The sequence below is a fragment of the Moschus berezovskii genome, chromosome 20 (assembly GCF_049115385.1).
Source record: "Moschus berezovskii isolate FMDL1 chromosome 20, NW_MosBer_1.0, whole genome shotgun sequence".
Lineage (NCBI taxonomy): Eukaryota > Metazoa > Chordata > Mammalia > Artiodactyla > Moschidae > Moschus > Moschus berezovskii.
The window spans coordinates 51,039,165-51,051,620 of record NC_142479.1 but is presented as its reverse complement, the minus strand read 5'-3'; positions in this window follow the sequence as shown (position 1 = coordinate 51,051,620).

Genomic DNA, 12,456 nt, shown 5'->3' with positions numbered 1-12,456 from the left:
ATTACAGTAAACAGTATGACAATTGGATTGAAGTGAGCAGTAGGCTTGCCATGTGTTTATACTGTACTTCCCTCCCTTGGGTGAGAGCATGAAGAGCAACGGAAGTGAATTGTCCAAGGTAAGGTGACATAGAAACCATGACTGCTAACTTTCTAGGAAATGGTCTCAACCGATCTGTAGCTAACAACGTTAGCACAGTTTTTACGTCACTTGGAGAGTTGACAAGGCTTTTATATAATGGTGCCTGAGTGTACATCTTAGTTCCACTTCTTTTCCTCACTATAGAAAAGGAGTAATTAAGTGCCTCACTCATAGAATTGTTACTAACTTAGTAAATGAGTTAATACATGTCTCACTCTGGTTAGTTAGGGTAACTGCTTCCAAGTCCCATCATAGCCAAGGAAGGGTTAGATGGAGCCTAGCAGGGTCCTGATAAGTGGAACTGTTTCTTGTGCTGACACAGATAATATCAGTGGTCCCAGATTCCACCCCAGTGCAGTGTCCCTAAAGCAAAAGAGCCCATAACCTGGATGTGAATTGGAAATCCTCAGGAAGCCTTATTTGTGTTAGGTCTCTTTTGCGAAAAGCGAAGAGCTTATGTTAAAGCTAAAACCATCAAAATGTAGATTGTTTCCATACCCCAAAGTGATTCCTTATTTCTGTGCTGTGTGACTTTCTTCTCCTAGCTGTTCTGTCTCATCCATCCTTCCATTCATCCCTGTAGCTGAAGACAAAGGCTTTCTCCTTTATCTTTTTCTGCCTGCCTCAGACTCTTTATTTCTAAAGGTATGTTTCGGAAGAGATACTGCTCGTCCTGGTTCAGCCAGAAAAGAAGCCCATGCATCCTGCTGTGCAAGCGAGGTCTCAAGTTAATCCCTCCCCTCTTCTTGCTCCACTTTCACCCCAGCTGGCTAAATCAAGCGATAATCCTGAAAGGGAATTTCAGGCTATTTGTGACTTCCCTCTCTGCTCCCTACCCGCCACGTTCAGGGAGGAGAGAGCAAAGCCCCTGGATCAGAGTAATCTGTTTCTAACCCACTTCCATTCCCAGGGATTACCTCTGCAGGAGGAGAGAGACAGAAATAAATCTGACATCTTGGCACTGGGAACTTGCGGAAGAAGCTCCAGCAGCGCCTGCAGAGTGTGGGCATGAGGTTCAGGAGCCTGGGAGCTTGTTCTCATAGGCTGGGTTCCCAACAAACAGAAAGTGTGATATAATGGAAAGAATTCTGGTTTGAAAGGTAGGAAACATGGGTTCTAGTCTCACCATTGCTGACATTGACTTCCTTGTGGCCTTGAGAGTCACTTCACATCGCTGATCACTAATTTTCCCCATTAAAAAAAAATAGCACTCCAGAGTCCTAAAAACCTACAGTCCCTACTGATGTGTAGTGGTGGTTTAGTTGCTAAGTCATGTCCGACTCTTGCGACCCCATAGACTGTAGCCCACTCCATGGGATTTCTCAGGCAAGAATACTAGGGTGTTCTGCCATTTCCTTCTCCAGGAGATCTTCCCTACTGAACTGCAGGTGGATTCTTTACTGACAGAGAGCCACCAGGGTTGAGCTCCTATTAATAATGCATCAAGGCCTGACAAAGACTCCCTTTAGGGACCCTTGTGAACCAGTTGCTCAACACACCTTCCCTCTCGTCTTTGTTCTTTCCTTTACCCTCTATGGGCCCTGACATATGAATATATATCTCCTACCTGGCCATTCTTTGGGGATGCTCTCCAGTTCCAGCTCTTCGGGGTGGAAGCCAGGGAAGCTGTGTGAATGCAAGAAACTTCCACTAGAGGGTACCAAGGTTTCACTGGCATCTCTGATCACAAAGAGGCCTATGCAAACCCAGCAGTTACAGGGGTTTTTTAGTACTTATATTCAGTGATCAAGAGATCTCCACTCATTATTCCTTACCTGGTCTGCTTCTTACTGCTCCTGGAAGGCTTAAGAAGACTCTACTCTTGACATTATTTTGATTTAATTTGACATCAAATCAAACGCAGCTTGGTGTAGTGGAATTCAACTGGCTGGGTGCACTACTTCGGAATTCTATGGGACATTATTTAACTCTTCTGAGGCCCTTTTACCATTTTAAATAAAATTTACCATGTAGGGCTGTTGTGAACACTAAATGAAATCCTATATGAAAACTTGTGACTGGTACACAGTAGGTACGTAAAATTGTGTCTTAACTAGTGGAGAGTTCTCAGAATTGCCACCAACAGGGAATGGTGTTGAGGAAAGAAATGAATTTTTGAAAGCTGAGTATACCTCCAAACAAGAAATGTGACCTTTTGCCATTTTGCTCTTGAGTCTTACAGGTTTCTGGGCTTGTGCTTCTTAGTCATGCTTAGCCTCAACCCCCGTTCCTATTCCCTTCTCTGTGTTAGCCCAGCCATGGCACTCTTCTGCCTTTTTCTCATCTTGATTTCCTTGGAGGTGAGTTTAGTTTCTACTTCCTCCTCACTTCCTTGACAAAAAGTCCTTTGTATTTTGCCCTGCGTTTTCTGAAGAGCCACCTCTCCACCTGGTTCTGTTCTTCCCTTCTCATCTCTCCTATAGTCACTTCTGGAGTGGAATGTGCCATCTGTTTCTGAGACTGAGCAGAAGTTTGGGAAAGAGGGAGGGTGAGCATGTCAGGGCTTGCGTGTCAGCAGACACGTTACAGCTGCAGGGCAAACCAGGGTGAAACCGCAAGCCAGAGGCCCCAGGGCAGGCAGCCGTAAGGCCCGCCCCTCGGCTCCTCTCTCATCTCTCTCTCACCCCAGAGGTTTCCTGGCAGGAGTGGGAGAGGTTGGTATCGAGTCCTTGAGCCCTGACTCATTCCCTGACCTGGTTGGGTGTTACCCAGTTATCTCCCAAACCTCTCTCCAGAGGCCTTTACAACACAACAGTGTCATCCCAGAAAACAGAAGAAACAAGCACACCACCTGTGAACTCCATGCCCATCTGAGGATCCCAACAACAAATAAGTTTGCCGTTCTCATGGCTTTATATACCACCCAGGAAGTTACACTGGTTATGAAGTGAACAAAATCATCTCACCCAGAGAAACTGGCTATTTTCCAGATTGCTTTACAGAAAGAATTATGTTTAACTTTCTCCAGAGAGAATAAAATTGTGATTTTATTTTTCCTGGGCAGGGGAAGGGGCTGGGGTAAGGGTGGACGAGGTGGCTGGAACACTGAGCCAGGAAGTGACTGGCTGTTATCACATAGTGAGTCAGGATTCTATATAGGGACTAACTCAGGTCTCCTATCCCCACCCCAAATTCCATTCTCTTTGCCTCAGTCTAGTTACTTTTGGACTTTTGTAATGTTCCAGGTTTTCTGGACCCTCACAAAAGTTCTTAAAATCTCCAGGATTCCTGAGACCTTAATAGGAAGTCAATTGTATTGTGCTTTTAGACCTCATATATGTCCCTCTCACTGTTTGTCCTGTGGAAATGCGAGTTGCATGTCTGTTTCCTCCTCAACAGACTGTTGAAAACACTTCAGAGTTATTTAAGATTCAAAGACCGATGTAGCAAGTTGTCTGTGTGAGCTGAGATCTTGGAGACAGGAGATTCCATTTTTAAATCATTCGTTGGTGTTCACCTATTACTGTCCTTCTGTGCCACTGTGCTAGTGGATGCTGATGATTATTTCCTTACCTCCTCTTTACGCAAAGGTCCCAGTCACTCCCTCACTAGGGTCATGCTTCCTGAAGACAGGAGCTGGTTTCCAAGAAAGCAGATTTTCGCTTTATCCTTTGGCAGAGAGAATGGAGTCGTTGCACACAGGCCAGAACATTCTTTCTGCCAGAGCTTCCCATCTGGAAGAAAAGAGAAAAAGAGTTTCAGAGTTTCCATAAGGTCTGCCTAAAAAAGGGGAGGAAGGAATAGTGAGCCCTCGGGAGGGAAGATGAAAGCTACAGGGCTGGAACCCCAAGTTCCATTGTCTGGAAAGAATATCAGATTCTACAGGCCTGAAACCCTGACCCGGCAGCCCCTACCTTCCCCTTCCTCCTAACACTTATCTAGGATTTATTCTGTTCCCATTCCTTTAACTTTTCACATGTATTTATCTGTCTTACCGATCCCATCTCAGAATTTTCCCTCTATTCTTTGTTCTTTATGTACTTCCCTTCCAGTTTTGTGCTCTCCCTATGGGTGACTCTAAAATATTCCTAGACTACTTCTTAATGAGTCTTACAAAAATAAGATTGAAGCATTAGAAGGAACTTTCTCACAACCTGTGATGTATGGAAGGACTTCAGTGGGTCCAGAGAGCCTCTGAAATTGAATGCTTATTTAGTGCATGTATGCATCTTTCTGGCAAGAAGGCCCATAGCTCCTATCAAGTTCTCAGATCTTCCATTCAGATCCCTGCCTCTTGACCCTGTAGTTCAGTGTGTTTCAGTGTAAGGCTGAGAACCCAAGTTAATTTTGGAAACTAGAATAATTCTATTTTTTAAAATGAAAAAAATAGAAAATATCAATGTGTATCACATGTAGTAAGGACTCTAGTTTTGATTAACATGTGATTCAAAATGCATTTGTATTATAATTTTTTATTTTTTATATATAAAATCAAAACATCTAATCTCATTCATTTCATGAATATTTATTGAGTTACCATAGATATTGCTCTGATTACTAGGAATATGGAAAATGAAAGAGACATTTCTGGTCCACAAGCAGCTCACATTTAGTAGGAAAGAGAGAAGTACACAAAAACATTGCAAAAGAATATTAAGTCCCACTGCAGATGGCAACCCACTCCAGTGTTCTTGCTTGGAGAATCCCAGGGACAGGGGAGCCTGATGGGCTTCCGTCTATGGGGTCACACAGAGTCGGACACGACTGAAGTGACTTAGCAGTAGCAGCAGCAGCGGCAGCAGAAGTAAGCACAGGGTACAGGGTATAAAAGAGAGTATGGGACTTCCCTGGTGGCACAGTGGCTTGGAATCCACCTGCCAATGCAGAGGACATGGGTTCGATTCCTGGTCCAGGAAGATTCCACATGCCTCAAGCAAATAAGATCCCATGTGTCACAACTACTGAAGCCCACGCACCTAGAGCACGTGCCCCACAACAAGAGAAGCCAGCAGAGTGAGAAGCCTGTGCACCACAGCGAAGAGCACCCCGCTCACTACAACTGAAGGAAGCTGTGTGCAGCAGCAAGGACCCAGCGTGACCAAAAATAAATAAGAGTATGACACATCATTTAGAGTTCAGGTGGGGCCATGCTTGGGTAGTGTCTGGAGAGATGAGGAAGAATTTGCAGGATACATAGTAAGAGGATGCGCAATTCGAGGCAAGGGGATCGACATGCACAAAGACACAGCAGTGGAAGGCAATACAAGGATGGCCAGGGTTGCTGTCAAAGTGGTCCCGTGTGTTGTCCCTGTGCTGTAGACAGGTTGGATAGTTAGGCTAGATCATGGAGAGTCTCCCACTAAATACAGAAATGCTTAATATTCCTAACAGAAAGCTCTGCCTGGTTTCTTTCAATGGGATAGAACCAAGAATTTTGTGAAGCAGCTCATTGTATTCTTGAGCATCTGGTTGTGACAAATTCCTTCCTATACTGATGTAATTGCTTCCCTTGTTCAACCATTGATTCTCATTTGCCTTCTGCAACATAGCAAAAGGAGTTGACATCGCCTTCTATTAGGTTGAACCAAATGAAGTTGCATTTTTATAAATCAAGATAGTAGGATGGTTGGAAATTTCATGTTGTTAGCCTGTGCTTGAAAAAAGCCAGTTATTTGAGGACAGTTATTATTTATCTACCTTGCTTTTCTCCTCCCAGTATCTAATACCTTTAAACTCCATCAAATTCTTCCTTACTTGGGAAGTTCAGTTCAGTTCAGTCGCTCAGTCGTGTCCGACTCTCCGCGACCCCATGAATCACAGCACGCCAGGCCTCCCTGTCCATCACCAACTCCCGGTGTACACTCAAACTCATGTCCACAGAGTCGGTGATGGCATCCAGCCATCTCATTCTCCGTCGTCCCCTTCTCCTCCCGCCCCCAACCTTTCCCAGCATCAGAGTCTTTTCCAGTGAGTCAACTCGTCGCATGAGGTGGCCAAAGTATTGCAGTTTCAGCTTTAGCATCAGTCCCTCCAATGAACATCCAGGATTGATCTCCTTTAGAATGGACTGGTTGGATCTCCTTGCAGTATAAGGGACTCTCAAGAGTCTTCTCCAACACCACAGTTCAAAAGCATCGATTCTTCGGCGATCAGCTTTCTTCACAGTCCAACTCTCACATCCATACATGACCACGGGAAAAACCATTGCCTTGACTAGAGTTACTAGATCCTTTTTCAACCTGATCTTTCCCTGGACATACACTGGTTCATCAGTGTCTGTCTTTTTTTTTTTTAATATTCATTCATTTGTTTATTTATTTTGGCAGTGCCAGGTCTTAGTTGCGGCACACGGGATCTTTGATCTTCGTTGTGGCATGCAGGATCTTGAATTGTGGTATTTGAACTCTTACTTGTGGCATGTAGGATCTAGTTCCCTGACTAGGAGCTGAACCTGGGCCCCCTACATTAGGAGCACAGAGTCTTAGCCACTAGACCACCAGGGAAGTCCCCATCAATATCTTTTTAAACATGAGGTACCCAGAACTGGTCAGTTTAAAGCACAGTGACACTGTTATCTCTTTTGATCTGACATTGTGTCTTTTCATGAAACTGTGACTACATTGGGTTTGGTGAGTCCTAAATCTTTTTCACATAAAATGCTGTGAAGGCAGCCCCACTCCTTCCTATACAATTGATTTTTCTTGGCTGCACCACCCAGCATGCAGGATCTTAGTTCCTTTATCAGGGATAAAACCCATGCCCCCTACAGTGGAAGCTCAGAGTCTTACCCACTGGACAGCCAGGGAAGTCCCCTACCTGTGGGGTTTTATTTTGTCCTTGTCAAGTTTCATTTTCTTGATTTTGGCATTTTGTTCTAATCTGTCAAGAGAAGTTTATTTTAAAACATTTTTAATTGAAGGATAGTTGATTTGCAAGCTTTCAGGTGTACAGCAATTCAGTTATACATATATTTCTTTTCCATTATAGGTTATTACAAGATACTGAGTATAGCTCTCTGTGCAGGTCCTTGTTCTTCCCTATTTTACATATAGTACTTTGTATCTGTTCATTTATCCCTCCCCACCTTTCGCCTTTGCTAACCATGAATTTGTCTTCTGTGTCTGTGAGTCTATTTCTGTTTTGTAAATAAGTTCACTTGTATCATTTCTTTTAAGATTTCATATATAAGTAGTATCATATGATCTTTGTCAGTCTAAGATAATTTTAAATCTTGCTTCTAACTGCTGAACCTGCCCCCGACAACTAGACAGTCCGTGCACCTCCATTAAAGATCCTGCATGATGGGAGGAAGATCCTGCGTGACACAACTAAGGCCACATGCAGTCAAATAAATAAACCTTTATATAAATCAATCAATCTTGCTTCTATAATCCAATTATTCTCTTTCCCAGCTAGATCACTATCTAAGCTACTGATTTTAAAAATATCTAATACACCAGTGATTCCTTCATGGATCACAGCCTTATCCTGGTGAAGGGGCTTGTATAACTCAAGCTATAAGCCATGCCGTGCAGGGCCCCTAACACTGATGGATCATAGTGGAGAGTTCTGACAAAATGTGGTCCACTGGAGGAGGGAATGACAAAATACTCCGGTATTCTTGCTGTGAGACCCCATGAACAGTATGAAAATGCAAAAAGATATGACACTGGACGATAAGTCAGAAGGTATCCACTGTGCTACTGGGGAAGAGCAGAGGGCAATTATGAATAGCTTCAGAAGGAATGAAGCATCTGGGCCAAAGCAGAAATGACACTCAGTTGTGGATGTGTCTGGTGGTGAAAGTAAAGTCCGATGCTATAACAAACAATATTGCATAAGAACCTGGAATGTTAGGTCCATGAATCAAGGTAAATTGGATGTGATCAAGCAGGAGATGACGAGTGAACATTGACATCTTAGGAATCAGTGAACTAAAGTGGATGGGAATGGGTGAATTTAATTCAGATGACCATTATATCTACAACTGTGGGCAGGAATGCCTTAGAAGAAATGGAGTAGCCCTCTTAGTCAGCAAAAAAGTCCAAATTCAGTACTTGGGTGCAATCTCAAAAATGATAGAATGCTCTTGGTTTGTTTTCGAGGCAAACCGTTCAACATCACAGTAATTCAAGTCCATGCCCCAACCACTGATGCCAATGAAGCTGAAGTAGACCACTTCTATGAAGACTGACATGATCTTCTAGAACTAACACCAAAAAAAAAGATGTCCTCTTCATCATAAGGGATTGGAATGTAAAAGTAGGAAGTCAAGACATACCTGGAGTAACAGGTAAGTTTGGTGGCTCAGGAGCTTACCTGATGGCTCTGACAGTAAAGAATCTGCCTGCAATGCAGGAGACCTGGGTTTGATCCCTCGGTTGGAAAGATCCCTTGCAGAAGGGTATGGCTACCCACTCCAGTATTCTTGCCTGGAGAAGTCCATGAATCGGACACAACTGAATGACTAACACTATCACTTTCACTTTCATTTTTTTGGCCTTGGAGTACAAAAAGAAGCAGAGCAAAGACTGTTAACAAAGTTTTGCCAAGAGAACACACTGGTCATAGCAAACACTGTCTTCCAACAACACAAGAGATGACTCTACACATGGACATCACCAAATGGTTAATACTAAAATCAGATTGATTATGTTTTTTGTAGCCAAAGATGGAGAAACTCTATACAGTCAGTGAAAATAAGACCTGGAGCCGGCTGTGGCTCAAATCATGAGCTCCTTATTGTGAAATTCAGGCTTAAATTGAGGAAAGTAGGGAAAACTGCTAGGTCAGTCAGGTATGACCTAAATTGAAGCCTTTATGATTATACAATGGAGGTGATGAATACATTCAAGGGATAGAGTGCCTGAAGAACTATGGACAGAAGTTCATAACACTATACAGCAAACAGTGACCAAAACCATCCCAAAGAAAAAGAAATCCAAGAAGACAGAGAGATTGTCTGAGGAGGCTTTACAAATAGCTGAGGAAAGAAAAGAAGTAAAACGGGAGAAAGGAAAAGATAATACCCAACTGAATGCAGAGTTTCTGAGAATAGCAAGGAGAGATAAGAAGGCCTTCTTAAATGAACAATGCAAAGAAAAAGAAGAAAACAGTAGAATAAGAAAGACTAGATATCTCTTCAAGAAAATTGGAACATCAAGGGAAAATTTCATTCAAGCATGGGTACAATAAAGGACAGAAACAGTAGGGACCTAACAGAGGCAGAAGAGATTAAGAAGAGGTGGCAAGAATACATGGAAGAACTATACAAAAAAGGTCTTAATGATCAGGATAACCACGATGGTGTGGTCACTCACCTAGAGCCCGGCATCCTGGAATGTGAAGTCAAGTGGGCCTTAGGAAGCATTACTACAAACAAAGCTAGTGGAGGTGATGGAATTTCAGCTGAGCTATTTCAAATCCTAAAAGATCATGCTGTTCAAGTGCTGCATTCAATATGTCAGCAAATTTGGAAAACTCAGCTGTGGCCACAGGGCTGGAAAAGCTCAGTTTTCATTCCAGTCCCAAAGAAGAGTAATGCAAAAGAATGTACAAGCTTCGCTCATCTCACATGCTGGTAAGGTTACACTCAAAATCCTTCCAGCTAGGCTTCAGCAATAAGTGAACTGAGAACTTCCAGATGTACAAGCTGGGTTTAGAAAAGGCAGAGGAAGCAAAGATCAAATTGCCAACATTTGCTAGAATCATAGAGAAAGCAAGGGAATTTCAGAAAAACATCTGCTTTATTGACTATGTGAAAGACTTTGTGGATCACAACAAACTATGAAAGATTCTTAAAGAGATGGGAATACCAGACCACCTTACCTATCTCTGAGAAACCTGTATGCAGGTTAAGCAACAACAGTCACAACTTTATGTGAAACAACTGACTGGTTCCAAATTGTGAAAGGACTATGTCATGGTGTATGTTGTTTATTTAATATATATACAGAGTACATCATACAGAATGCTGGGCTGGATGAATCACAAGTTTGAATCAAGACTGCCGGAAGAAATATTAACAATCTCAAATATGCAGATGATACCACTTCCCTTGTGGCTCAATTGGTAAAGAATCTGCTTGCAATGCAGAAGACCTGGGTTCAATCCCTGGGTTGGGAAGATCCCCTGGAGAAGGGAAAGGCTACCCACTCCAGTATTCTGGCCTGGAGAATTCCATGGACTGTCTAGTCCTTGGGGTCACAAAGAGTCGGACACGACTGAGTGACTTTCACTTCACTTCACTTCACCACTCTAATGGCAGAAAGTGAAGAGGAACTGAGAGCCTCTTGATGAGATGTGAAAGAGGATAGTGAAAAACCGGCTTGAAACTCAACATCCAAAAAACTAAGATCATGGCAGCTGGTCCTGTCACTTCATGGCAAATAGAAGGGGGGAAAGTGGAAGCAATGACAGATTTTATTTTCTTGGGCTCCAAAATCACTGTGGACAGTGACTGCAGCCATGAAATTAAGACACTTGCTCCTTGAAAGAAAAGCTATGACAAACCTGCCGCTGCTGCTGCTGCTAAGTCGCATCAGTTGTGTCCAACTCTGCGCGACTCCATAAACGGCAGCCCACCAGGCTGCTCCGTCCCTGGGATTCTCCAGGCAAGAATAGTGGAGTCGGTTGCCATTTCCTTCTCCAATGCATGAAAGTGAAAAGTGAAAGAAGTCGCTCAGTCGTGTCCGACTCTTAGCGACCCCATAGACTGTAGCCTACCGTGACAAACCTAGACAGCCTACAAAAAGCAAAGACATCACTTTGCTGACAAAGGTTTGGATAGTTGAAGCTATGATTTTTCCAGTAGTTATGTACAGATGTGAGAACTGGACCATAATGAAGGTTGAGCAGTAAAGAATTGATGCTTTCAGAACTGCGGTGCTGGAGAAGACTCTTGAGAATCCCCTGGACTGCAAGGACATTAAACTATGTCAGTCCTATGGAAAGTCAACCCTGAATAGATGCAAAGAGCCGACTCATTGGAAATGACCCTGATGCTGGGAAAGACTAAAGGCAAAAGGAGAAGAGGGCAGCAGAGGATGAGATGGCATCACTGACTTAATGGACATGAATTTGGGTGGACTCCAGGAGATAGTGAAGGACAGGGAGGTCTGACATGCTGCAGACCATGGAGTCACAGAGAGGTGGACACGACTTAGTGACTGAACAACAATACAACAGTGAAGTCCCTCTCTTTATTGATGTAAAATTTTTTAATCAATATCCTTTGAGCTCAGTTGATAAGCTAGTTAAAAATCCATATAGCTGTGATTATCCACCCACATTGCTTCAGGCTCATTTTCTTAGCCTCTCTACCTGCTCCTTTACTACCTTGCTCTGATCTGTTCCTAGTCCATTAAGCAAACCAGAACCACTCAGGCTCCACACAAGTACAGATCTGTTTGGGCCCTACAGACACCAGCAGCTTTTAAAGGTATCATCAGTGACTTCCCCATTTGCTAATTCCCCACCTGCTGTCATGCTGCTCTTCCCTCTGTGAAACTCTGCAGAGACTTTTGTCATTCTCAACTCTCATCACCCCCACCACCCACTCCATATGTGATGTCTCTCTGTCCTAAGATATAGACTCCAGCTTGGACTTCATCATTGCTCCTCCAATTAGCTCTTGGTCCTCTCTGCCTATGATAGAGCTCTTTTTTTATTTAGCTATTATTCCATAAATAGTATGTGTAACTTTGTCTCAATCTTTTGAATGACTACATAGTATTCTATTGCATAGATAGACAATGCTGATGGACGCTTAGGTGGTTCCCCAAATTTTGGCTTTACAAAGAGGCCATGAGTCTGTTTGCAAGTACCAAGGTAGGATAAATACCTGGAAATAGAATGGAAGGATCAAAAGATATGTAGCTTTTAATTTTGATAGTGCCAAGTTACTCTCCAAGGAGTTGTACCATTTTACTTCAGTGGTAGTTTAGAGCTCAGCAATATAAAATGATTTTGAATTAAGTGTACCTGTTCTTAAAAGATATCTTGCTATTATACTATTGGAAATTTGAAATGGCTTTTAATTTTTCTCTTCTTCCTCATTTCTCTTCCTTACTCTTCCATCTGTTTGCTCCCCACCCTGAACTCCAAATTCTTCTCACTCGTTTGTACAAAGTCATTCCACTGTCTCCAGACCCTGATAATTAACTCTGCCCCAGCCCTGCATTTACACATACAAACCTCAGCATAGTAAACCTGCTTCCATCCAAAGGCATCATTCTTAGTAATAACAATATTAAGCATGTTCATGTATTAACTGATTTAATCAACCTTGTGACGCAGGTACTGTTGTTATCCCTACTTCATGTGTGAGGAAATTGAGGTATAAAGAGGTTAAATAGCTTGTCCAAGGTCACACAG